The sequence below is a fragment of the Erithacus rubecula genome (genome assembly GCF_903797595.1).
Source record: "Erithacus rubecula genome assembly, chromosome: 2".
NCBI lineage: Eukaryota > Metazoa > Chordata > Aves > Passeriformes > Muscicapidae > Erithacus > Erithacus rubecula.
Window position 1 is genome coordinate 51,707,054 of NC_136685.1, and position 27,006 is coordinate 51,734,059.

Sequence of the window (27,006 nt, forward strand, 5' to 3'; positions counted from 1 at the left end):
ATAATAGGACATATTTTATAAAGCAGGAAACATTTATCCTTGTAGGAAAGATCTTACATACGATGGAGCATGAAGTGGGAATGTCTTTGGATTGAAAGGACTGGGCACTGAATTCTTGAAGAGATTAAGAGAAGAATGTACAACTAAGCCAATTTTGAATCACAGTGATGAGCTAAAGAATTCATAAACTGCCACAAAATAAATTGCTTATCTTGGTTTTCAAGCTTTCCCCAACAGTAAATGCACTGAGGCAATCCCAAGATTTTCCAAAGAGTTAGAGAAAAAACATATTTAATAAAAGTAGGAGAAAGGAAGAGTTGGGGTGTTCTTGGAGAATTTCTATGCAAAGCAACTGAAAGAAATTTTACAAAACTCTTTGGACAACCTCCCTCCGTCCTTAGAGATTTATACAGGATAAACAAAACAAATACTGTTCCTACATGTTTGTTTAACTTTGAAACTTCTCCATACAAAAAGTAATTAAATCCTTTGATTAATATCATCCAAGCAATAATATCTTTCTGGCTATGTCATTGCAGTAATAATAAACTCTCAAGTCTTTCAATGAGCAATGTATTTTTGGCATTTTATATAAGAGAAAAATTCTCTCATTTTTTCCAGCACAAATTTTAATATCATTCAAATTGTTGTGGATTTGAGTGCAGAATTTGACCCATTGCAGGAAGAAGCAATAAAATTCTGAGATACTAGTTATTTTCAATTTTCTTGATAATGCAATTAATCTGCTTTAATAAACTCTTCATCACTATTACATAGCACAGGCATACACTAGCAGATAAGGAAGGAACAGGGTGGCATCAAGGCTTTCTAGAACTCCCCTCTTTAGTTTAGTTGCATGTTTTTTATCATTAGCAAATCAGCCTTGAGAGGCAACTGTTGCTCGTGCAGGACAGAGACATTAATGCAATTACAGCAAAAATAGCTCAGTTAAGCAGACACTGCTGGGCTCTTTGTCACCCAATCTTAGGCTGACATTCAAAAACTTTTCCATATGACGCAGTACAAGGTTGTGTGAAATTGTTCATAACAAAAATGCACACTTACTTCTTTGGAATAATTACTTTAATTATGTATTATAACAGAGATTTAGCATGATAAGATAATATGTATTCATTAGAGCACTCTGATTAGACTGCTTCTTGTCATAATGTTTTATCACTGAAGTGAAATACATCGCAATGCTGATCTTTTTATTAAGCCAATGTCTTTTAAGCTAAAGATCTACCAAATTGTACAGGAAGTGTGTCTGTTTATTGAACTTGATTTACTCCACTGAGCTTTTAACAGAATCAGATAAAATACACAGATCAAAGAAATTTCCTGCCCAAGAGGGAAAGTGAACTGCATGTTAACATTTTCATGCTGCCAGTGAGACTTCTAGTAACCCAACCAATAGAGTAGCTGCATTGCAGGGACATGAATCTTAGGAGTTAGACTTGCAGAAAAGCTGCAGTCACTGGCTATAGCTTATTTCAGAAAAAATTCTCTTTTTCATGACTTTGAACTGTTAGAATGCCCCTTTTATTCTGACTGTATTCCCATTTGAAGTCATGATAAAAGCAGGCTTTCAAAGCTGTTCTAAACTGAGCTCTCTTTTTGCCTATTCATTTAAAAAACAAGTAGTAGAATTTGTCTTACATAAAAACCAAAATTCACTGATTTGTTCTGTTCACATGTTGAATTGCAGTCTGCCAATGAGGTGAATAATATTTCATCCATTTTCAATAATAGATCTAATAATAGCATTCTATCATTCTGTGAACTCTTCACTTACATCCTGTAAGCTAGTTTTGATAGCTTTGAGACTGAACAGTATCTAAACCTATGAAAAATTCTGGTTATATTGCAGGAGTAATTTCAGGATGTGCATGCCATGTACAACTAAATCCATGTAGGATTACTTACAATTATTTTTGTGTTAAACCACCTCCAACACCTTTATTTTTGAAGTTTTAAAGAGTCCTAATTTTGTACTTTTTTGCTATGAATGTTATTTTCCAGTTAAAGGCTTGAATCTGCAAACATTTAAGCATATGCTAAATTCTACTAGTGACAAAATCTCATATATATTGACTAACAAGGTAAAAGCATTTATAAAATTTGCTCCTTATTTGTCTTTCAGGAAATCTTTTATGCTCCTTCAAATACTTCAAGCAGCCCTTTTATTGAGCAAACTATGCCTGCAAGGCTACAAAGGAAGCCCAAAATAAAAACAGAGATATCTGCACATTTCTCTAAGAAAGACAGTTTTTTCCATTTAAGTTTTAGATGGAAGAGAGAAGGAAGAAGAAAAGTCATAGCAGCACCTGTTACACTGCCTGACAAACCCATCAACAGGGCAAAATGTGGTGTGAACATGGCCATCAACAGAGTTAACAAGAGAAATGAACCTCTTACAGTCAGAGCAAGTAGTGGAGATCTGTAATTGGAATGGTTGTCTTTAGAAATACAAGAATACACAATTTCTGTGGCTGCAAAAAAGGGCAAAGGGTAAGAAAGAAGAGCCTTGGTTAAGAGACATAAATTCACAAGGGTTTCAAGAAATGATGGTAGGTTGTCAGTAATAACTTCCTTTGTCTTTTCACCCCAGGTCAAGAAAGCAGTAAGTGCAAAGGTTGTTTTCAATACACAGGCGAAAAAGTGAGTCCAATTTAGCATACACCTAAATTCCCCTGGGTTTTTCATATTGCCTTCAAGTGTGGGAAGAAATATTTGTGATGTGTAACTGAAAATGATCACCCCTATGGAGACCAAAAAATCCTCAAACTCAAGGGAGAGCCTGAATTTTGCCCAGGACCATTGATGCATTTGTGTGAGACAGTAAGTTATCACTACAAAGATGATAACAAAATGAACCAAAGAGCAAAGCTGGCTGAGTTTGGAAACAATTTTGAGAGTTCTGATAAATATACAAGGCAACAGAGTAACAAATGCGATTACAGACCAAGTTTTCTCAGTCATGGGTACATGTGGAAAACTGTGTGACAGCAAGTTCCCACTAACAACCAGATACAAAATACATGTCATGATCAGTTCCACCACCTGGGTCACATTGACAACGATGCCACCTAGACTGGGAGACAGCTTCTTGCAGCAGGCATTTGCAATATCTTCGTACGTGTCTCTCACTCTTATCAGTTGTCCATTTTCATTTTCTTCATACAAACAAGCAATTAGAATTTTGCCTGTGTAGCAGCATAATGCTGCAGCCAAGACAATAAGAAGTAGACCACTGTATCCACTGTGGAGGAGAGCATACGGCAATCCTAGGACAAATATTCCCTGAAGAAGAAAAAAAGAGAGAAAAGATAGCACAAAATCCCTCATGCAAAATGTTTATGAGAAGTTGCACCCCCAAACCTGTCCTCCATGAACATTGTTCTCATTGCACCTGCATGGTAAGTACTGCTCCATTCTGCTAAGTAACAACCATGAGAAATGTGTTTATTTATGATAAATGAAATTACCAGCAAAAGTAACTACTTCTATCAACACACATGTAATGATAAGCTGGGAAAATGAGGATGTGACTGAATGATACAGTCAGCTTTCTAGTTAATATTTAACACTGATATGATTTAAAGCACATTTTAGAAGGTTCACAGTTAGTTATTCAGTCAACATGCATATTAATGAAACAGTTTCAGTATCAGTAAAATTAAGCATCTCTAGCATCATCTGTACAAGTTTCACCCCAATTAAAAATAGCAGTGTCGATAGATTCACTAATGACAATTCTCTTCAGTTTAAAAATTTTCAACAGACCTCTGGAGAGAAAATGGCATTAGAGTGCATCAGACTATGTTTGTGCTTCCTCTGCAGCTTCTGTCCATCTCAGTGGCCTTTGCTCTTGCTAAGTCTTTGTCTTTTTCCTTCTTTCTTCTCTGTATTCAGGGACAAATTACACTTTTATGTGGTTTCATTTCCATCAGCACAAAATCAACAAAACCCTTGAAGAGTAGTTATTAATAAAAACATCCAATTTAAGAAAGATGCTTTTGTGACATTTCTCTTTTTATGTTACAAACCTGAAATTAGGAATTGAGCATGAGTCAGACTGGTCAGGCATTTTTATTCATGACAACTGAAGAAAGGTAAGGAGGAAACAAAACACAATTGCGCAGAAATACAAGTAGTTCTGCAGAAATTTTACTTCAATATTTCTTACTGTGCCCACGACATGATGAAATCTGAGTGCTTTGCTCATGTTTTTTATTCTAGCCTGACAGAAGGAGTTGATTTGGACCACACACCTAGATTCTATTTCTGACCAAACCTGAGCAACCCTATTTGCTCTGCAAAACCTGTGAGTCCCTGACAGAAACCCTTCCCCACAGAAGGGGTGACCCACTCTTCTCTCACTTCCTGAATGGGTAGTGCTGTTGACCTTCAGGAGCCAAAGCAGAAGAGATAATTTTAATGATATAAATCTTAATCTTAGACTTTACCATCCACAATCATGATCACAAGACTGTGTGGGGAACCAGAGTTTCAGGCATGCTTCTTCCTTTGGCGTTTTCCTTCAACTCCCTCAGGTTTTATGCCTATCAGACAGTTTCTGTGAACACAGTCTAGGAGCCCATCTCTGATGGAGCTCATGGAGAAGTCAGGTCTCTGTCTCAGCTTTGTAGGGCTTATACCTAGCATCCCAATTTTAAGTGATTCAAGTACTCCTAAGCCTGATCCATGAGGAGGGCTCTGAAGACAGGCATTTTTTTAAGCACTAAATAGTCATTAATATATTAAAAAACCGTATAAAAAATATTATTTTCCTCTTCTAGCCACAAAATTTCTTCTTGGGCAGATTGTGGGGTGAGCATCAAACATGAAAGAAAGAAGTCCTTAAATTAAAGCAGTGTTTTTTTCTATAAGCCAATGAGACAGAGTAGCTATTGAAAGAGCAGCATTGCCTAATTCACCAGGCTTCACTCTAGAACAAGGTATATTCAGCATCCAGTTGAATTAGAGCTGGAAGAATTAATGTACTAATACATTTCAGCTAGAAATATCTATGCCTTTATGTGCTGAAAAGCAAGGACCTCAGTTATTATTACTAAAATAATAATAATGTCATTTACCAGATACATTTTTTGGTTGTTTTCCATGACTTAATTTACAGCACTGTTTTTTTGTAAGTCACAGATGCCATTCCATTTAGGAGCTGGCATGTTCAACTACACAGCTTGTGGTACTTAGTCACCCAAATCTCTCCACTCAATGTCTCCATTCTAATGCAGGTCTCATCACTCAAATACCTTGCAGTGTAATTAGCATTTCTTTTGTATATTAACTTCACATAACTGTTCAAAATTCTACCATTTTTGCCGTTAAGCAGACTATTTCCTTTAAAAGATTAGATATCTGGCTGCATCCAGGCTGCTAATAGCACATATGTAACAGCAGCTTTTTGATATGATGCCATTTTAAATCACAGCTTTCACTGACTGGGAAGTTAGATATCAGCCTAAAGAACTGAATCTGGTTTCTTTCCTATGAAAACAATCCTTGGAGAATGTTTTCACAATAGATTGAGTTTAAAAGCACAGAGTCACAGAGTCATCTTCCATACTAACAGAAGAGCAATGAAATTTTCTCAGTTCCTTGCAGTTTCTACCAAGCTTATCTCATTTGTTCCATACTCACAGGGTTATTATCTTGCTGTCTAATCTGCAACTGGGAGTTCAAGCAGTATCTGTTGACCCTAAGGGTCACTGTATAGTTAAGCTGCAGGTAAGTGTCAGCACAGGCCTTACCCACACAGTGGCCTCTCCCCTGCTGAATTCAGTCTGTTAAGGACAACTAGACCCAGCCTAAACCGAAGCAGATGACTGAGAGATGTCACCACAGCCGTTTACAGTCCTCCCTAAATGTGCCTGCTTTTCCATGCTTAACTGCTAGTTTAACCAGAGCATAACATCATTCTGACCTCTAACATCTCCTTACTGTTGCTTATACTAAATAATTTTATTCAGTACCTAACACAACACACCAGATGATAGAGGTGGGGTTTTTTGGGTTGAGTTTTTTTTTCCATTTTATGAGTTCAGACCTTATTAAACAAACTCATTTTTGTCTATACTTTTTTCTTAAATTATGTGTCAGTGGTTTCTATCCCAAAGTTTAGAGCTTAGAATTTCTAAATTAAACCTTTCTACAGAAACTCTTAATTTTTATTTCAGCTGATGTCCTTGATATCTTTTTTTCCAGAGTTTGTAAACTTTAGCTCTCTATTACTAACAAAAATAAACAATTGTGGACATAACTGGTTTTGCAACTTTTTGGAGATCATGGTTAGTAAAGAGAAATGAGAAAACACTGAACATACCAATACAGTAGCTATGTCTGTAGTGAAAGGACAGTGCTTTTTCTGCCTTTCCAGAAACTTTTTTTCTATTTAAAATAAAAAATAGTAATAATAAAATTCTTCAAAATAACTGAAAATACTATTATTAATAGTCACAAGAACTCAAAGAACAAATGTAACTTTTCTAGACTTCAAAATTAATTTTGTATCTGCTCTCCTGTTCTCTCCTTTCCAAAGCAATAATTTTTGTTAGGACAATTCCCTGAACATTATCAAGCTTAAATAGTTTAACTAAAAAAAGAGATTAATTAATTAATTGATTAATTAATTTACTCCCAATGTAACACAATGTAACACAACATGTACAGGCATCAGTCTGTATTCTCTGGCTTGCAGCTGTTCAGCAACTTTAGAGCATTGCTAAAAGTGACTTTTATGTGGAAAATTCCTCCCCCATAAATAAATCCTTTCCTGGATGTTGATGAAGGTGCCTTTTGTGCCCTTTTCATGAGAAATGAGTGCACAGAGAATGCAGATAGAGCACAGCAATATTTTGCTGATTCCTTGCTAGTGGAAAAGGGACTCAGGTAATTTTTGCACCATTTGTCATTGCACATTTTGTCCAGCCTGACCCCAGCACTCACATTTATTGAATCTTCTGATCCTGTGTTCTCATGTCCAAATTATGGCACAGAGGGCCTTAGCTGAGAGACATCAGTTGAAAGTGAGCAGCAAAAGGAACTGTTCCCTAAATTGCCTCATAACTCTTAGTTTCAGCATTCCATCTGGGAAGTGTTCTAGTCTGAGTGGTTTTATTTCCAGCTGTTGTAGAGCAAACTAGTCAAATATGTTAGCTCTAAATATGCTCTTTTAAGGTGATTTGTTTATGGAATAGAACACCATGGGGAAAAGGAGTCACACATCTGGGGACAGAGGAGATGGAGTTTTTGAAACAACCCTCTGCTGTGGAGCATCTTGAGTGGTTGTGTTATTTACCATCACTCCATCCACCCTGGGTGGGAAGAGAGCCCAGACTTGGCCAGCAGGCTGTGTCTTCCCTTGTGTCCCACGACAAGTTTGCAAGACTTGGGTATTTTCTCCCTGAGAAATGAGGATGGAAGTGCACTGTTCTTTGTCAATCAGTGTGGAGCCTGGGTGGAGGTCCTTGCCAGACACCCAGAGCACACTTAGCTGTAGGCAGCTGGGCCAGTGCAGGAGACAGGACTGAGAACTCAGCTGGTGACCAGCCTTTGAAGAAATAGCAAAGAGAAGAGAAGAAAGGGCATGAAAGAAAATGTCAGAATCAGCTAGCAGCTCCTTGCCTTGTCAGAATACCCCCAAGCAGAAACATCCAGGCATGAGAGGTGTCACCAGGAATCCCCAATCCACTTACAATTGGTTTTGCAAATAAAAAGGAGAACAGGAATTCCAAATTATAATCGTACATGAAAACACTTTACTGATGGGTTGACTACAATGTTTGAACTACACACGTGTGTTTCCCAAACCAGCAAGGCTGGCTGCTCATTTAAAAATACCTAACATCTGGACTAGTATTGAATGTGAACAATGGGCTTTCTGCTATTAGTATATTATATTATATTACATTACATTATATTATATTATATTATATTATATTATATTATATTATATTATATTATATTATATTATATTATATTATATTATATTATATTATATTATATTATATTATATTATATTATATTATATTATATTATATTATATTATATTATATTATATTATATTATATCTTACTCCTTTATCTCAGGGTAAGCACTTCACCAATTAATAAAATATTTAAAAAAAATTGTAAAGTAAGCATGGACAGGCACCCAGAGAAAAAGATCAAAATTCCTTAATATTCAGTTTTAAAGCTTTTAGACCCAGGTAAAATATTCTGTTTCATAGGTTGTTTTAACCTGAAATATGATATTTTGAAAGAATAAAGCAAATTGAAAGGTGATTAAAAACCAAAGATGATAAAATTGTAGCCAGAGTTGAGGCATGCCAAAAGACATAGTAATCAAATGGGGTGAAAAGCAGTGCTTAAAAGAAAAAGGATAGAGAAAATTATTTCACTTTAAGACTTAATCATATGAAAAAATAAATGAAGAAGAATTTAAATGAAAATTATTCCTTTAGGACAATTCTCCTATATGCAGAATACATGCTAATATGCCAGACTGCCAAATTTGCTCTGATTGCCTTTTCCACCATCTGTAGTTACTCCACTGGAATGGTTCATTTGAGTCTGACTATTTTCCCCAACTATGCATTTGATTCCTTGCAGGAGCATGAGACATAGAAACTATACCAGAAAGTGTACTACCTGAATCTTCTTGGAAGAGCAGGAAGACAAATTCAAAATCTCTGCTTCCCAGTACATTTCCACAAAATATTTAATTATGTTGTTTAACATTTCTTGCTATTTGAAATAAATAATTTTCCCAAACAGATGAAAGTCTTGGTTGCCGTGATATTTATACAGAGAAAGAACTTTATTAGTAATAAATTAAAAAACATAGCAAATCCCTTAATCTCTTGCCATGATAAGAAAGTTACTTGCTTGTTGACCTCCATGGTCTTCTTCCTTTTTCAGCCATCACCATGATCATCAGTGATTTTGTATCTTCTCCCAAGCCACTGTTGACTACATTGAATAATACTGGACCAGATGCTGATTATTCCACCAGGTAATCTCCTAAACACTACTAGAAACTCATTTCTTTGACAATTGACAGTTACTTTTTTGGAACTTGTCACTTAGGCAGCTGTTAATCCATTTAAGATGTACTCTGTGGTTGCACTAATTTTTAAATCAGCATGTTGTGTATTAATGTGTCAAAATTCCTTTTAAATGTGTAAATATATTATTTATCTTTTACTGCCTTAATTACAATGTCATAAAAGAATTATTTGAAGTGTGTTTAATGAGGACTGTAAGAACTCTTTCTCCAGAAACACAATGATTGACACTAATTATATATCTAGCTTTTTATTCTCTATCAATTAAAACCTGTAGTAACAATTACATTCTTTTTCTCAGCATTGTTGCCAGGTTTCACTAGTTGGGATTTCTATGGTTTTTAAAATATTGGGATGATATCCACAATTTCCTGAAAATTCCAAATGTAGTAGTAATTGAATAAGAATATTACCTGGTCAGATGCATCTTTTGTTATGTCTCCCAAGTGAAAACTTGTTGGGAATTCTGCCTCCAAAATTCTATTGAGATACATTTTAACAACTATTTAAAATGAGGTTATCTCATAGTTAAATGTTCAGGTCTAACTTGGAAAAATTAGGCACGTCAATTTAAAATTCACATCTATCTTAACATAGTTCAGTTAACATAATTAGCAGAGCTGAGATGAATTTCCTTTCAGAGATGTCCATGCTGAGAATGAAGAGTTCACAGACTGTAGAAACTCTGAGACTTAACTATTCAATGTCTTATGCAAAATAGCATCACGTGTATCCTGAAAAATTACAGAATATTATCCTCTTCTCTGCTATGAGCACATTCTCCTGGTTCTCTCCAGGAACTACTTATGAACAGTAGTTCTTTATAAACAATAGCTGTGTCTACTTTTCAGAATTAAGAAGAGCCTTAGAACCTCCTTCTACTAATGTAGGAAACCAATGTTGGAAAATTCAGTGAGAGATCTGAGAAGATGGTTGTGATCTTTCATTAGAAAATCTATAAGTTAATTTCTCCCATTCTTACATCCACATATTCTGGTGTCTGTCTAAGTGACTTTGCCAGGATTGATTGTGCACACCCAAAGGGACAAGGGATGCCATCAGTCCAGTGCTCATTATGTCTCTGGTGCTCATCTTGGATAGTGATGGCAAAGAGATTTTTGATTTGCCTTCTACACTCTCCTGGAACACATGCAGTTCTAGATATTTTGCCTCGTTATTTTGTCTCATCCCTCATAAATATCAAGCAAAATTCCTGACTTTTAACAGAGTGCTGTTTATATTATCTGCATGTTTTATAAATACTATCTTCTACTTTGTTCCCTTTACATTTATCTATAGGTGAGTTTTTCTACCTTTCCTTTTAAATGAAATCTCTTTTGTGCTGCTCCCTAGAAGTCAACAAATACCTTTCCTTTTAGCTTTATTCTGCTACTACTTTCAGACAAGCTTTCATAGTCACATAGATAGACATACACTTCCATTTATACTTATTTTTTGCCACGATTAGTATCTCTGTTTCAGATTTTTACATTAAACCTAGCCTCTTTTTTTCCTAATTCTTAAAAATTGTCTTCTTATTGCCCTAATCATTGGGAGATCCATTATTTCATCTCTTTGTTACTGTTCATAACATATAATTATTACTCTTTTTATTTCTCCCTTTTGTTATATGTATAGTTAAAAAAATAATTTATGTATCCACTTCACTCCTGAAGTAGGAGGTGTATTAACACATTGGTATCTATTTCTTAATTATGAGGTGTAGCTTCTGGATGTCTCATAAATTCTTGTTAAACAACTTTAAAGTTTCTTTCCCAATGGGCTGTCTGTATTTATTCTTCCTAATCAATTTTCTCTCATAATTTTCTCCAGGTCTGAAAAATTCACTTTTGAAGTACCAAGCAGATATATTACTGTCCTCTGTTTTCCCACAATTAATGTAATTAGATCCTCCAATTTGTTCCTCTTTATCCAATTTAATGAGACCCAAAAGAGAATTATCTTATGCTAGGTTCAATACCTTTTGTGCTAGATAATTATCATCTATAATTCTTTGAAACTTCAATGATGTTTTACTGCATACTGCATACAATGTCTACCATCGGTCTTTAGTACTGAAGTCACCAAGAACAGTACAATTTTTCTTTTCAGACAATAGCTCTAATGCAAATAATCATCTCTCTAACATAGAGTGCCACCCTAATTTCTTTTGCCTATTCTTTTTAGGTAAACATGCTTTATGTAATTATTTTTAAATTCTGGCTGCACAGACCATCATGCATTTGCAATATCAGTTATATCCTATTACTACTCAGCAGTAGGAATTTCCATTTCCCTGACTGGCTACCCAAACTCCTGGCACTGCTCTACAGATGTCAGGAAAAGAATTCATGTACTTTCCCTCTCGCTTCACAGTTTGTTCACAGCTCAGCTGAGTTTGAATTAAAAAATACTATGAGCTGTTCTGTGGAAACTTCAAATATTGTCTATGGCCTGTCTGACCTTAGCAGTAGATCCATCTCTGCTATGTCAGTGAAAAATCTTCCTTTAACTTCAGGGATGGTTGAATTAGACCTCAGAAATTTTGTTTTTCCTGATTTTTCTTATTCTTTCTTTTTGCTACTGCCAACCTGTTTCAGCTGCAGAGAGGACATTGACTAAGGTGTTTATTCTGTGATTAATGCCTTCAATTGCCTTATATACTGACAGAAGCTTTAGAAGTGCTTACCTGTCAATCCTTCAGCAGATGATAAGGCAGATATAGACTGCTCAGAAGATACTGTGATAAGGTAAGCAGGTAAAGAAGCTGCATGGTCTGCACAGCAAAATGCATGTGTCCATTTGACTGATAGAAGCCACTGATTATTTTCTCTTTTTAGTGGACATATGAGTCTTAAGAATCTCCTAAATATAAGAAAAGTGGACAGAGGAAAGAAAATGTATGGGAAAATAAGGGGGAAAAAATTGCTGCTATTAAATGTGACAGCTACTCCCATGGGCTTTACTACTGGTTTAAATATTTGTTCCAAAACTGAAGTATGCTTGATGCATAATTTCTCATGGTTTGATAGAAAATGTTAGTTTGCATAAATCCAGAGCTCTCTGCAAGAATGAACTGAATCACACAAAGAAAATTTCCCAGGCAAATTACCTTTTAAGAAAACATTATTTTGCTTGGTCCCAAAGGAGAAAGAAGGCTTTCATAAAAAGAATGAGGGTTCTTATTATGTGTTATGCATCAAAGAGGGAAAAGAGATGAAAAAAGTAAGGCAGTTAAAACTAAAACAAACATTATTCTGAAAGTCAGTTGTGGTGAACAACATGGATTCCCTGGCTGTTTACTTATTTCTCTCATTATAGGCCAGGATTTCACCTGAAGGCAGGCAAGAGGTCCAAATTTCCAGTAGGGCAACATATCAGTTCCATGAACATATGGCCAAAAGAGCTTGAGGGGAAGCAGAGGGGGGTTTTGGGAGACTACAAGCAAAGGAAAGCAGTGGGGAGTCAAATAACTACATTTGAGTGTTCACTGACATAACAAAAGGAAGAATTAAAGTACATAGAAAGTTCAAACTCAGGCTGTGAGAAAGTATTTGGCTCATTAGGAGTTTTCTTGAATGCTGCCTGGATGGGCCAAACCACAGTTCCTGCTACATTTAACAAGCAATGCTGAAGAACACCATACTACACAGAAGTTTGCATTGGAAAAAAAACGACAACTTTATTCACCTCTGAGAGTGATACATCTACAAGAATCTGAGTGATATTTTCTGAACACTAGCATAGGATTTGTTGTGAATAAAAGGTGACTGAATCCTTCCCTGGCTGATATTATCCTGTCCTTTCCTTAGTCCAGACCTAACCACCAAATGTAGGTAGATTCTTACTCAATCTATAATGACTTCTAGAATTCAGTATATAAAGGGGAAATTTGTCTTAGAGCACAGCCTGGGGAGAATATAGTTAATAGACTGGATGAAAAACAGAAATAGTGTTATATGATTATGTTTGGCTTCTGGGAATCAATAATATCAAACAGAGTATCATAATGTATTCCTCTGGAATATGTGAAAAAAAAATGCTGGTTTACCATCAGGCTGGGTATAGACAACAAATTTCTACTGCTTTTCCTCTCTTAACCTCACTTAAACTTCAGTGGCACCCATGAAGGCTTTTGGATAAAAGAAGCAGCAACTGATTTTGCTGCCTGGTCATTCATCATGCACAGATACAGAAAAAATTGAGACTGCAAATGAATCCACATAGTGGAGGTGTATCTGTCCTACAATGATGTAATTCCTAATGTTTAACAAAGTAGACTAATTCCTCTAATTTCAAGTAGATGAGACAAACATTCCCAAACACTCATAATTAATAAAAAAAATAAAAATAAATAAATATGAGTAGGTTCTAAGTTAGGTAAACTCTCATTTACATAAAAAGAAAATAATTATATTGTTCTAGACTGTGAAAACAGGTATATGACATATAAAATACACATTGAAAACATCTTTTTAACATCTAGATGTAAAATACTTGAAGTATCACTACTTGAGAGGCATTTCTCATTCTGTTGTACAGACTGTGATAGAGGTCCTTGACTTCTACTGACCCATAAAAGAAAGGACTGGAGTTACAAAAGAACTAATATACCTTTTCTGTGTTGTCTGTTTTGGTTTGGTTTATTTCCCCTCTTTTATTTATTTATTTATTTATCTTCATAGTCTGCAGCTGCACTGGAAAGACAAAAACTGAGGGAACTTGATTATTTTTGACCTTTGATGAGGGCATCAGGTTTATTCCTCTACATACAAAAGCTGACTGTATAGAATGAAATGAAAATACTCCTTTCATTATTAAAACAAAGTTAGCTAAGTATCTGCTGTAAAAGTTTGTAAATAAAAACAAGGATTTTATTTTTTTTCCTCAACCCGAGTCATTCTGATAGTGCAGAGAAAACTTCTCAGCTCTATTGGATATCTCCTTTGTTCATACTTTGGTGCTGAGATCTGTAGTGATTTCATATTTGAGAAATTGATTTCAAGGCTTCATTTAGATTCTGTTCCTTTCTCTTACTTAACATTAATTTCTTACATTCAAATTTTTAGCAAAATTTATTAACAGTGTGTAATTAATGAATTTTAGGTGAAAACTCAGTGGCTATAATTGAAGTTACTAAAGTGACTACTTTCTTTACTGTCTTTGGTACCCAAGGAAATGGTCATTTCTTAGCATTAATGAACTGGGCTAACCTCACCCAAATTCTGCCTAAACTATTCAACAAATGACTGCACACAGGAGCAGAAGAGAAACACATGACAAATCTGCCTTGTTTTGATGGACTCTTACTAGGACAGGATTCCTAACTTTTCCTTCCTAAACATAGCAAAAATTGAGCTAATCACAGAATCACAAAATATCTGAGTTGGAAGGGATCTGGTAACTCCAGAAAGGATGGATAGAAATAAGGATCACCAGGTAACTACTTGTTCCTACAGTGTAGGGCACCTGTTTTAGGTGTGGGAATCTCCATCAGAGATGCCTCTCTGTCATCTGTAGAGACAGGTGAATTCCTTTTTAAAGGCCATGAGATAGTGGCATGTCCTAGAAGAGCAAGATGCTGGATAATATGGTAACATCACTGCACCAAGGGAGCAGGAAGAGGGCAAAAAAGTGACATTAGGTACAGTGCAGAACAATAGAACATAAGGCTGTGAACCATATGAGGTAGAAACAAAGGGGTAGGAGAATTTGACAGGCAAGAGACTGTAAGGAAAAATGATTGGATATGAAAAATACCTAACTCTAAGCATAAGACAGGAATAAGGAGGATGCTAGAGGGAAAGTATGCATTATGCAGCTTTCTGATTAGGAAAGGAAATCTTCAGGGGTGGAATGGCAGCTCCTCACAATTTAGGAGATAGTAAAGTCTCAGAAATCTCATCCAGGGAGCAGAGGGAAGCCTTCAGTTTTGTACAGGTATTTTATTTTTAGCCTGAGATGACAACAACAAAAAATAGAAAAGGAAGAGCTCTGTCTGAGAGCAGTTGGTTTTCCAGCCAAAGTGAAAGAAATCAGCAGGCAAGTAAAGGCAACAAGGGCAGGAGTGGAGAGCTCATTTTAGACTCCAGATTCCAATTAAATCTTAGAAGGAGATTTTCAAGTCCCTCAAGGGAATGTGGCTGAGGAGATGTCATTGGAGTTGCAGAAATCATGCAGACAATGAGACAAGAGAACGGGTTCAAAATGTAGTGAGATAGAATAAACTTTAGTGCCAACTTCTAGAGTGACAGTAAGAGAACAATAGCATGCATTGCAATTGAAAAAAAATTGATAACTTCTTATAAACAAAATAAACAAATACCTTACAAAAATAAGATACATTGAGTCTATATTGAATATAATTTTAATTCTCAATCCACATTTTTTCATGCTTCAGTTGAACGACTCACAGTTTCTGAAATATCCAGATTTAGTCTGAAATAACTAAATTAGAATGGTTTTAAAACAGAAAAGAAAAAAGTTCTCTGCTTATCAGGGAGGAACTAGCCTGAATCAAATATGATTCGGGAGGAGAAGACAGCAACAAAAACCATAATGAACAGAAATATCCATGTAGAGTAAAGAAAAAGGCCTGGAATGGCCACTGCTACTGATGACATAAAACAATGAAAGATGTTCATTGGAGAGACTACAAAATATGATGATCTACTGGTGCTGTTATTTGTGTCAATTCAAGAAATGGACTGAGAGAATCTGAATTGGATAGCAGTCTGTGTGTATGAGCCGAAGTGAATGTTTCCTCACTTTGACTCATATGTTTACATTTTTGAGAAGTAAATATTAAATTTCGTTTTTTTTGTTATCTATTTAGTAACACAGCATTGTACATATGGCAAAACTAGTGCCACTGGCCAAGAATAGAGAGAAACATTGCCTTCCAAGAAACGTGGTGTTTGTAGGGAGAAGACATACAAATAGAAGACAATTTATTTTATTAACCTTTGGGTATAAAATTTTTTTATACAGCTTACTGTGTTAAACCTAGGTTCCAACATATCATATTCCAAACTGTGTATAATCTGTATTTAGTGCTTTTTATTTCCTCAAATAGCTTCATTTGCTTATTCAGACAGAGCTTGTACCATTTCAGTGAATCTACTGCTGTCAGGAATTATATTCACTGAAGTAAACTGTAGATTAAACATCTATGGATTGTGTAGAAGAAGCTTTATGTGGAAAGAGAAACATCACTATTTCTGATTCTACCAGCACATTATAATAATTCAGATGTCCTTTACTTTCAGCATTAAATTCTCATGTGCACTTGCAGTGCTGAGCTTGTCAACTTTTATTCCTTGATGAACCCTAAGGCTCACTCTTTTACGTTATTAAAAATGAGTTCCCTTCTGAAAATTTGCTAATGGAAGTGAAGGAAGTTTAGAAAAAGCAGGAAAGGAATACCATATGACAAAATATTTTACTTTCTGCTGCCTGTCACTCTGTTCTTGCTGTCTTGGGAGAAATTTTATCCTGGGAAGTGTTATATGACTCAATATGGTTTATTAAAGCAAGTTTGCTGAGGTTGCACACCTCATAAGTTTAAGGGCAGAAAGAACATTTTTAAGAAGAATGTTTTCCAGTAGTGATAGCTGGTCAATGGCATATGCTATAGAGAAGAACAACTATACAAATTATCCCAACCACAGAAAGCTGGTGAATGATTATAGCAGGTAATTTAGGCTTTACTTTGAAACTGTCAAATGCAACATCACAACAATGAACTAGCCAAATAAACAGATACAGAAATTCAAAGCTGCTTAATAACAGAGTATTTAAATACCATGTGACCTGCCATGAAATTAAAAAAGAGAAGGAGAAATTACACCATCTGTTTTAATTCAGCATGTTAAAAATGCTTTCAGGGATTGATGACACCAGAAAGTATGGTAGATTAATTTGATTTTAGTATGGTGGCAAAGTATATCAGCTATTCCCTTCACCTGAGGGAGCCAGAGATCCTTGTTCTGCAACAAGTCCTGGCACATTGGGTTCTCCCATGGAATAAGGGGATCCTTGTTTTCAAGCAGCTGAGAGTTACTTGATCCTTTGTTTTTGGTAACATTTATTGTTTCAAAGAGTATAATTTTCATAATGCCACTATACATTTATCTTTGATATAATATTTTTGTCATTTTCTTTCTTGGCCATCTGGATTTTTAAGATGGAATGCCCATTTTTATGGCTGAATATTCTAAAGGCACTCTTATCACATTCTTTTGCTGATTTATCTTGTGCTCAACCCCTACAATGAATCTCAATAGCTAGGGGAATCAATTCCTTATAGAGAAAAGAGAGGAAACTGAATCAAATGTCAAGCTGATTTATCACAGGCTACATTTAAACAATCATTATTTTGTAAAGAGTTTCTGTAAAATAAGAAACAATTTGAGACTCACTTTTAAAATTGTTTTCATTATTGGAGCACCTGGAAGTCCTTGAATGTAATCCCACTGTGTAAAATAGTATGCAAACAAAGCACAAAAGATGGTCTCTTCTCCAAAATATTTAAAATACTGGGGGGAGGGGGGAAGACAACAAGAAATAAAATTTTCTGGGGTGACTTTATGATGCTTGTACCCTGAATAGTCTGTTCTGTTTATGCCAGATATTAAGTTTTGCAGCTTTAAGACTGGTTCTGAGAGTGAAGGGGAGAGAAGAAGCATGGAGTTTGTTATTATCAGAGACTGCACTTGTTCCCCTGCATCCCTCTCCTGGACTGTGCTGTCTGCAGCATGGACAATGGGAGAGAACTCTCCCTGGGTTATAGTCAGTTTTTATATTTTTAAGCTAGCTGAGGCAGAGAAGTTCCCCAGACGGTGGCTTTTCTTTTTCTTGGGACTGTTCAAATCTGCTCTGTTTCTGAAAACCCAGAAGAACACCAGGAGCTCCCACCTGTGTCCCACCAGGGCTGGGATGCAGCATTTCCCAGGGCAGGAGGGACTGAGAGAGACTGAGCGAGCTGAGCTGCACCCCATGACAGGCACTTTCTGAATTTGCCAGCTCTTTGGAACAGTGAGAAGTTTTATTTGTTAATATTATTCATTTTTTTTATGCTTGTGAATACTTTGCTTATTAAATAAATATTTTTTCAGTTTTGTCCAAAGAAATATTTTCCTGAACTAGTTGGTGGAGGGGACACTTGAATCTGCTTTCTAGAGGGACCCCTTTGGAAATTTCTTCCCAAATTTGCCCTAAACCACGACACAAATACAGAGAGGGAAGTTGAGGAAACCTTGAGTCAATATCAGATATTGGGAGTCAAGAGAGTAAATGGTGGTTGCAGTGTAGCTTACAACAGTGCAATTTTCATCAAATGGGCATTTCTAAGAGTATCAGGAATATCTTCATATGAGTTCAGAGGAATGCTTGTTTAAGTATTTACCAAACTGAAAATGGAAATCATAACTGGAAGAAGAGCGATCAAAGTCAATAGCTGCAGGAAGAAAAATGGTAGATTATTATAGAAAAGATGAACAACTTACATTTGATTTGATGGTTGAAGATTTTCTTGCAAGAGCTGATGGTCTCGCAAGTTATGGAACTGCATCATCTTTCCAGGTGGGTATACATGGAGAGAGAGCTTGGAAAGGTTAGGGAAAAGTGTGTTACTGTGACTCAGATGGGGAATTATAAGTGCTCAGATCAGTTTTAGCCTTGTGGATTGGAAAACCAGACTATGTCCTAGTATGGTTTTACAATAAAAATAATCAGGACGTGGATGTAGTCTGAGTGTGAGGATGTAGAAAGAGGCCTGAAAGATGGTGCCAGAGGATAGGCCTGCATGGTAGCAAGGACAGGGATTACAAGGATTTACACTGGCAGTGAAGGAACACTAGATAGAAGACAAGGAGATCTGTTCAGCTGCTTGACTGCTGGAAAGACAGACATTTGTGTAAGCAGCAGCAGGATCTAAATAAGATGCGAACTTGAGCTGGCCCAGAAAACACCCTCTGCTTCAGTCCCACACCCCCTCAGGTGGGGAAGGATGTGGTGTCTATCAGCTGTGTCTGTGGAGCCCCAAGAGCCTGAGCCTGGTGCAAGTGGCCTCAGGAGGAAGGCACGAGGCAGACATTCAGGAGAGAGTGCCAGCATTAGCTGTGCACCCCTTTAGAGACAGCATTACACAGAAGAGGAAGCTGGTCATGACCCCATATATTAATTCATGTAGGAATTTTCCATATAAAAAATTGTTTCAGTGAAAAGTAAAAAGAATGGTGCAGTGTGTGTGTGTGTGTATTTGTGCTTCTAAGTTACCTGTGCATGAACACAAAGCTTTTTTTAGGCATTAACACCACCAGAGCAGGCCATCTCCAGGGTGCTTTGAACATTCCCTAATGATGAAAACAAACAAAAAAAAAGGCCTGGGAGCAGGAGGCACAATGTTCAGGTTTCTGAGGTACTTACATGTACTATTTATTTCATATATTTTATGGGAGAAATGGAAATAAACACACCCTTTTTGCAAATATATGTAAATGAGCATGTAAATAATACTCTGTCACTTGACAGACTGCCTATTAAGCTATAGCAATTATTATTTGAATTATGGCAGGATTTAAAGCTCTTGGATGGGGAAGTACTCAAGCTGAATGAGACATAGAATAGTCAAATCCTGGCAGACTGCTCCAGTGCTTCCACCCAAGGAATTCTGCCAGTGTTGGAGGCAGGACCATGCACTGCAGCTTGCAGGTAGTGGAGCAAGGTGTTGGATCCAAGGACAGGTTCTTATGTCTCCCTTTCATCTCAGGATCTTCTTTATGCCCTCACTAGAGACATCTGTTGGCAAGCTGAATTTTGCAGCATGCTAGAACAACTTGCAAAATTACAGTTAATGCAAAGTTCATGTTATTACTTGGTGGAAAGTACCACTATAAGGAGAAGAGTTGAGCTGGTGTCTCCCAGTTTACTTGCCACACTACTATATGCTTACTTGCTAGTTCTTTTGTCGTTTTACATGCACACAATTTCTATTAACAGTTGCTTCATGTAGGAGAACTGGGATCTATAAAATAGCTGTTCTAAAAGATTAATAGTAGTAGATTTTCCAGATGAAAAAAAAAATCAAATTTATATGACAGCTGAACAGTCAACAAGAAATCTTCACTTACAAGCAATAGCCATTTGCAAATTCTCCAGCACTTTCTTTACCAGACTGTAACAAACTGAACATTAACCCCAGGATAAGTATACTATGGATTGAAGTGACTTAACTGCTGTTAGGAGTAAACTGAAGATAATACAGTGGCTTTGAAATTTAGATGCTGAAATATACAGATTTCAAAAGTACAAACCAAGAAGAATTTCTGCTAAAGTTGTTGGAAATTATAGATAATTGACATTGCTAAAAATCAAGTGTCAAATAAAGACTTTCTTTAAATGTAAGGTTATAATTTGAAGTTCTGAACAGAATTATTCATATTTCTTTAAGCTCAGCAGTTCCTCTGGCTACTGTTTTCAAAATAATGAAACATTAGACAGGTACATCTGTAAAACTCAGGTAAAAATCTATTAAAGATATAATATAAGCTATTGGTTATGAATAAATATTTTAAAATATATTTATCTTACACTCAGTGGAATCAAGATATTCAGATTTAAGGCTGAGGTTGCATATTAAATTCCATGGGGTTTTTGAGTATTATGCTTTAGAATGTTTCCCTGTCACCTCATATGAGATAAAAATCCCACATGTTAATTAGCTCAAAATAGATCAATACAATAAATTATATAATAAAGTATATCAGTCACAGACAAAGTACTGAGACTATTAGAATAATTTACAAAGGAGACACAGAGAGAGACACCTCTCTTGTGACTCATCTGTTAAGGACCTCCATTTTGAACGCATGGTGAGGATAAGCATGATCTAAGGACTGTTTTAACATCTAAAGATATTTTAATATGTCATTTTAACACCTACAAGGCTTAAAGAATTGCAATACTTCATTCTGTTGCTTGTGTAACACGTGCAATTTTTTCTGGGCTTCAAGAGATAGTATGGTGCTTTCTGAACCAGTGGTCCATAAACTGGGACTATCTGTATGTTGAAGGAATAATTTATAATAATAGTTACGTTATATCACAGTTTCTATTGATGGAAAATCTGATATGGATGGGCTTAAGGAAAACTGATCTGACAATATCTGTAGTAGATTTTGCTGATGTAAATCCACTCAACACTCCTTCCCTCACACCTGATCATTGCCCAAATAATGTGACGAACGACATAAAAGTCAAAACCTACAAAACAGCAACTTATATCCCATGAGAATTATCCAAATATTTATTTCTAGAACAATTTCTGATGAGCCACCTCTCTATGTTTAGGAATTCTGTCTTCATAACTTTTTCCAGTGTTTGCAGCTGAAAAGGAAAAAGCAAACCGATGAAGTGCATTGTCTAATGAGATTTATGGGAATGGCAGTTAGTTAACTCAAAACCCGTCTGCTGCACTGTGCTTACCTGTCAAATAAAGAGATTTCTCTGAATTAGATGTTATTTCTTTGTTGCAGGATAACACATTTTTGATAAAGAGCTTTTGTGATAAGAAATAGGGTTGGGAATAGAGAAGATATATATCCTGAATGCAGCCTTCTCTGTACTATATGAATATGTGCACAAAAGAAGCCTACCCTACAGGGTCTGAGCTGAAATAAAACGTTATACAAAGTAGTGATGTATGTCTGGAATCTTTTTTTCTCGTCAAGAGAAAATCAGAAGGGAAAACCAGGGCACAAACATTCTTTATAGAGTCTTCTCCCCTAAAATATATCTTTTTTCAATTGCATTGCATAATCGTGACATTCTATCATAGAAAAAACAGATCTGAATTTAGATGGCTCTCACCAGGATATTTTGGGGTCTGCAGTTCTGGCTATAAGGGTTTGTGGTTGCAAGCCTTGGAAAAATAAATTTGCCAGTACTTCCAGTGCATTTCAGCTAAAACTATACTCACTATTTGGAATTTTTATCTGCACCACAATAGTCTCAGTATCTTGGAATTTTACTTCGTGCTGTCATTTTCTGATGTTTCATTTGGAAACTTGAATTACTTTCTGGTCCTAGTTTAGAAATCAGCATTGGGCATCTCCCTTCAATTCTCAGTACCACATCTTGATATGAAATGCAGACATTAGTTTCTCTCTGATGTCTACAATTTAGTTCAGAGTATGACTTTAGCTTCAATGCTTATGCCTTCAGCGTCAATACATAATGTATAATTCACAAAATTACTGCTTTGTGCTCAAGAAAAGATTGACCCTCGTTCTCACATCTGGAAATAAATACTTAAGATCAAGTGCTGCAGTTAAAATCCAAGTGATTATTTATCCAAATATGACTAAATTATTTAAGGTTCAGAATGAGAGGATTTATACCATTATATACCTAATGAGCTGCTTTCTAAGCATACAAGCATGTTTATATTTAGAAAAACAACATATTTATATTTAGAAAATGCTTAAATTTTGTGTCAATAAAGCTAAATGCAAGGGGTGTTTAGACACCCCTCTAATGTTTGCCTTTATATCTTCATAGGCATGTCTACTAATTCTGTTCCTCAGCATCAGTGTGTTTTCCAGTTAAGTGTTTAGGAGTGTTTAGGTTACCTAAGTTAAAATTAACTAAATTGGAATCCAGTACAGAAACATGGTTATAAAGACATGCAGTGAAATATATATGGATATTCAGGTTTTAGAATTATGATTAATGAAGTCTTGAGCAATTTCTAAATGAGTGTATAATATAAAGAATATAAATATAATGAGAATAGTTGTGATTACTACTGCAATAATTGGTAATTTACTATTGACATATTGAAAAAAATTATTAATAATACTAATTTAAGTATAGAAGAGCTCACAGTAGTCAAGCACTCTATTGTGTTTCTCTGATCATGAAACAAGAAAATATCACCTGCTGCAGATATTTCTAATCTTTGTACAACCTAATTTTTTGCAAAAGGAAAAATATGAATGTTGTCAACATTAGGGATTAGATGCAATGAATCAAAGAGAACATTCAGTATGATTTCACACTATCATTTTAGTTGGAAAAGATCTCTAAAATCAACAAGTCCAACCTTTGACCAATAACTACCTTGTTACCAAGTGCCATGTCCAGTCATTTCTTGAACACCTTCATGGATGGTGAATCCATCACCTCCCTGGGCAGTCTGTCCTAATGCTAATCAATCCTTTCAGTGAAGAAGTGATTCCTGATGTCCAATCTGAAACTCCTCTGGCACAGCTTGAGGCTTTGTACTCTCATTCTATCACTGGCTGCCTGGGTAGCTCCACCCAGCTACAGCTTTCAGCTACAACTTTCAAGGTCTCCTCTGAGCCTCCTTTTCCTTAGGATAAACACCCCCAGTTCCCTCAGCTGCTCCTCACAAGATTTGTGCTCCAGACTCTTCTCTGTTTCCTTCTCTGGACATGCTCCAGCACCTCAATGTCACTCTTGCAGTGATGGGCCCAGAACTGAACACAGGATTTGAGGTGTGGCTCCCCCATGGCCAGTACAGAGGGACAGTCACTGGCCTGGTCCTGCTGGCCACACTATTGCTTATACAGCCCCCTTATACAGCCACTGGCTTTCTTGGCCACCAGGGCACAGCTGGTTCATGTTGGCTGCTGTTGACCAGCACCCCTTGGTCCTTTTCTGCTGGGCTACTTTTGAGCCAGATTTAATACATCATGTTTTACCAATCATTCAGAGAAAAATTGTGTAATTAGTGTAACCTGTATTTTAAAGATTGTTCAGGCATCATAGTATTGAAAGTTGCTTGATGCTTTCTGGTAAAGTGGTTGACTTTTTCAGTGTTAGGTTCTCCTTAAACCTAAGTGGAGATTGACTCACAATGGTATATATTACACTTATAAATCACACAGGTATGAACTATAGGTGAGATTAACAATATTTCACTTCTTTCCATTATTTCACTTCTCTTTCTGATTTTTTCTCCATTCTCTTGTGCCTCTTCACGACACAATTTAATGAATGCTTTTTTCTTTTATTTTGGTTTTCTCCATAGTGTTTGCAAAAATCCTAGTAAATGTGACCGGCAAATAAATAGTCCTTATTGTCCTTTGGTTCTGCTGTGAAATACTGTACCATTAGAATTTAACTACCTTCTTCTTTGTGACTATTGCTTTGCTTATCTATCCAGCACCACTGTACAAGTCATTACAAACAATTTTGGCCTTTTACTTCTACATACAAACAAGTGCAACTTGCATCACTCTGCCAGATTATGCTGCACATTTTCCCATTTGAATTAACTCAGCTTTATGGTCTCTGTCCTCACCCAGATTAACCGAATACAGGTTTTGATTTGCCTGTGCAGTGCTGGAATACGAAATATGTTTCCCTGGAAACTTAAATGTCTGAAGCAATCATTTACACATACAATATCAGCACCAAAAGTGCATATTTTTCAGTACAGTTAAGAACAAAATAAAAATCTCTTCTTCTTTGTTTGAAAAGACTTATAATTAATACACTGTGAGAAAATCCTTGTATTTAATTTCAGAGACCGAATATTTAATTGTTCGCATAATAAATCTAGATTGCAAAACATTTTCATTTTTAAACTAATTGTATTCACTGGAATAACTCTTCAGAATGCTTCAAAATTCTGCTGAAATGTTTACCTCTAATTGCCATGCAAAACACTTCTGCCCTCTCCTCTGGGTAGGGCAAAACAACTGTCATTTTATCTATGATGGTCTTCACAAGTCAAGAACATTTGTTTTAATCATTTTGTTCCCAGCTCTGACTTTCTTTTCAAAGCTATTCATAGAAATTTCTTCAAACTCTTATTCTCTACTCACAGATGCCCATTCAATATTCTCCTCTGCCTCCTCTTCTGCCTTTCCTTTTTACTTTTTCTGCTTTGTTTCTAAACCAAATTACCTGCTCCCAGTCCCAGGCATTGGGAAACAGGAATAACACAAATTGTGTTCACAGATTCACATACATGGTCACACATGCCCACAGTTTAATAATGTGTCATTAGGGCACTTTGGTTTTACTATTAATGAAACTCCAGTTTCCAGGCTTTGCAACCTCAGCCTGCCTTAGGCAGAAATCTCAATACAGCTGTAGCTACCTGCTTTTTAATGCTAATTTCTAAAATATTTTACCAAATAAGAGTCATAGTAGACAATGCTCAGCATGCTGAGAGTTTTGACTAGGACCATAGTTGCTGATCTGTTTGGATAATTTACTGGAATTTGTCCTGATTTTAAAGAGGCAACTGCATTTTTGATTGTTTTAAAATGTGTTATCAGTCTATGTTTTAACTGAGAGCTATATTGTTAATAATTAACAGTAAATTTGTACACAACAGTATTTAGGATTTTTTTTTGGCACTTTGATGTACTTACACAGGCATTATTATTTTTTCGTTTTTCAGAAAGGAAACCAATGAGTTAGAGAATATGATTTGCCAAAAGGTTACATAGCAAATATTGACAAAGCTGTCTTCCAGAATAAAATCTTGGCTTTGGTGAAATCAAATGAAAAATTGACTCTAGAGAGACTATGGGCTCTCATCCCAGACTCCTGTCCTGACTAGATGCTGCTGGGGGAGATTGAAGATAAAATGCATTACTAGAATGCAGTTGAGGTATTTTAGGACTTCACACTTTTGTTCACAGCGGAACACTTTCAGAGCATGATATGCTACAGTGCCCTGTTATTGCACTGGCTCTCATGTGGTGGTGCTCATGTTTGAAAATACACCAGGGTTAGAAATACGTCCTTTTTCTCATCCTTTGCAGAGCAGAGGGATGAACTGGATATGTAAACAAATGTTCATCTTCATAGTCAGACTTGTGTGACACTGGAAGGATTATTTTTGTATAATTGAAGTGGCATAAAAAAGTGTTTGAGCAACAGTTACTGGGACTAGATGTGTCTGTGGATGCTGCTTTCTTCTTACTATGTCAGACAGAAAGTTAGTGGTAATGATAGAATTATGTAAGGAAATGAATCATGAAAAGTGAGAAAAAGATTCTGAAACATTTAATGCTAAATTTAAGGATTTGGAAAGATACTCAAATTCCACACAGAATGCTGGGACCAAATGCTTTCAGTCTATTCAACCTATTTTCTTTAACACTGACAAGTATTATTACACTTCTTGTGCTTCGTGCTTCAATTTATTTCTAGTTTAACTTACATGTCAGTAAATTTATGTCTGACGTCAGTCTGGCTCTTGCCATCCTCTTTTTATTAGATGTTTACCTCACATTTCTATCAAACATCTCTGTCACTGAATTCAAATATGTTTGTTAAAGATAATGTCGGCACTGCCAAAACAGGTGCTATCACCACCTTTTCAATTTTACCTAATTTAAATGCTTTTTAAACTTCAAATAACATATGTATAGTTTTTCCCTTCGGAACTCTGTTTTATCAGAGTGCTAATCTTATGCAGCAAGATTCAAATATGTGAGTAATAAATTCACAGAAGTCTTTTAGGATTTGCAAAATGATGGTACAGCTAAGTAAAATAGAGCAGACTAAGTAATGACCAGGTTTTTTAAATGATGGGTGGAATAAATGTGGAAATGAAAGGTTACCTGAATGGCATTTGTTACATTCCATCCTGCTTCCCAGCTGGTGATCAGTTTGACCTGGGCATGTGGCAAGGGAGCTGGGGACTTGTATTCTGGATCCTGGTGACAAATATCAAGCTCAAATTTCAGGGGTCCATCTGGTTCCTCTCTGTTCTCGCTGTGAGCTCTGCTCAGTTCATCGCTTTTAGCAAAATTCACGTGCTCTTCATCAGTGTCTAGGCAGCTGTCCCACCTCACCAGTCCCAGAAAGAGAGATGGTGTTTCCCTAAAGCATTTGAAAAAAGATGAAAAAGTCTGCTTCAGGTGAGCCAT

At 36.1% G+C, this 27,006-nt stretch overlaps 1 pseudogene across 1 annotated transcript; it reads right to left on the bottom strand.

Annotated features, from left to right (window-relative positions):
- Positions 1-2,151: 2,151 nt before the first annotated feature.
- Positions 2,152-27,006, bottom strand: LOC306798723 (vesicular inhibitory amino acid transporter pseudogene; annotated as a pseudogene). Its single transcript has 2 exons — positions 26,698-27,006; positions 2,152-3,303 (listed from the first exon to the last, which is right to left on the bottom strand). The product of its transcript is annotated as a vesicular inhibitory amino acid transporter pseudogene (transcript).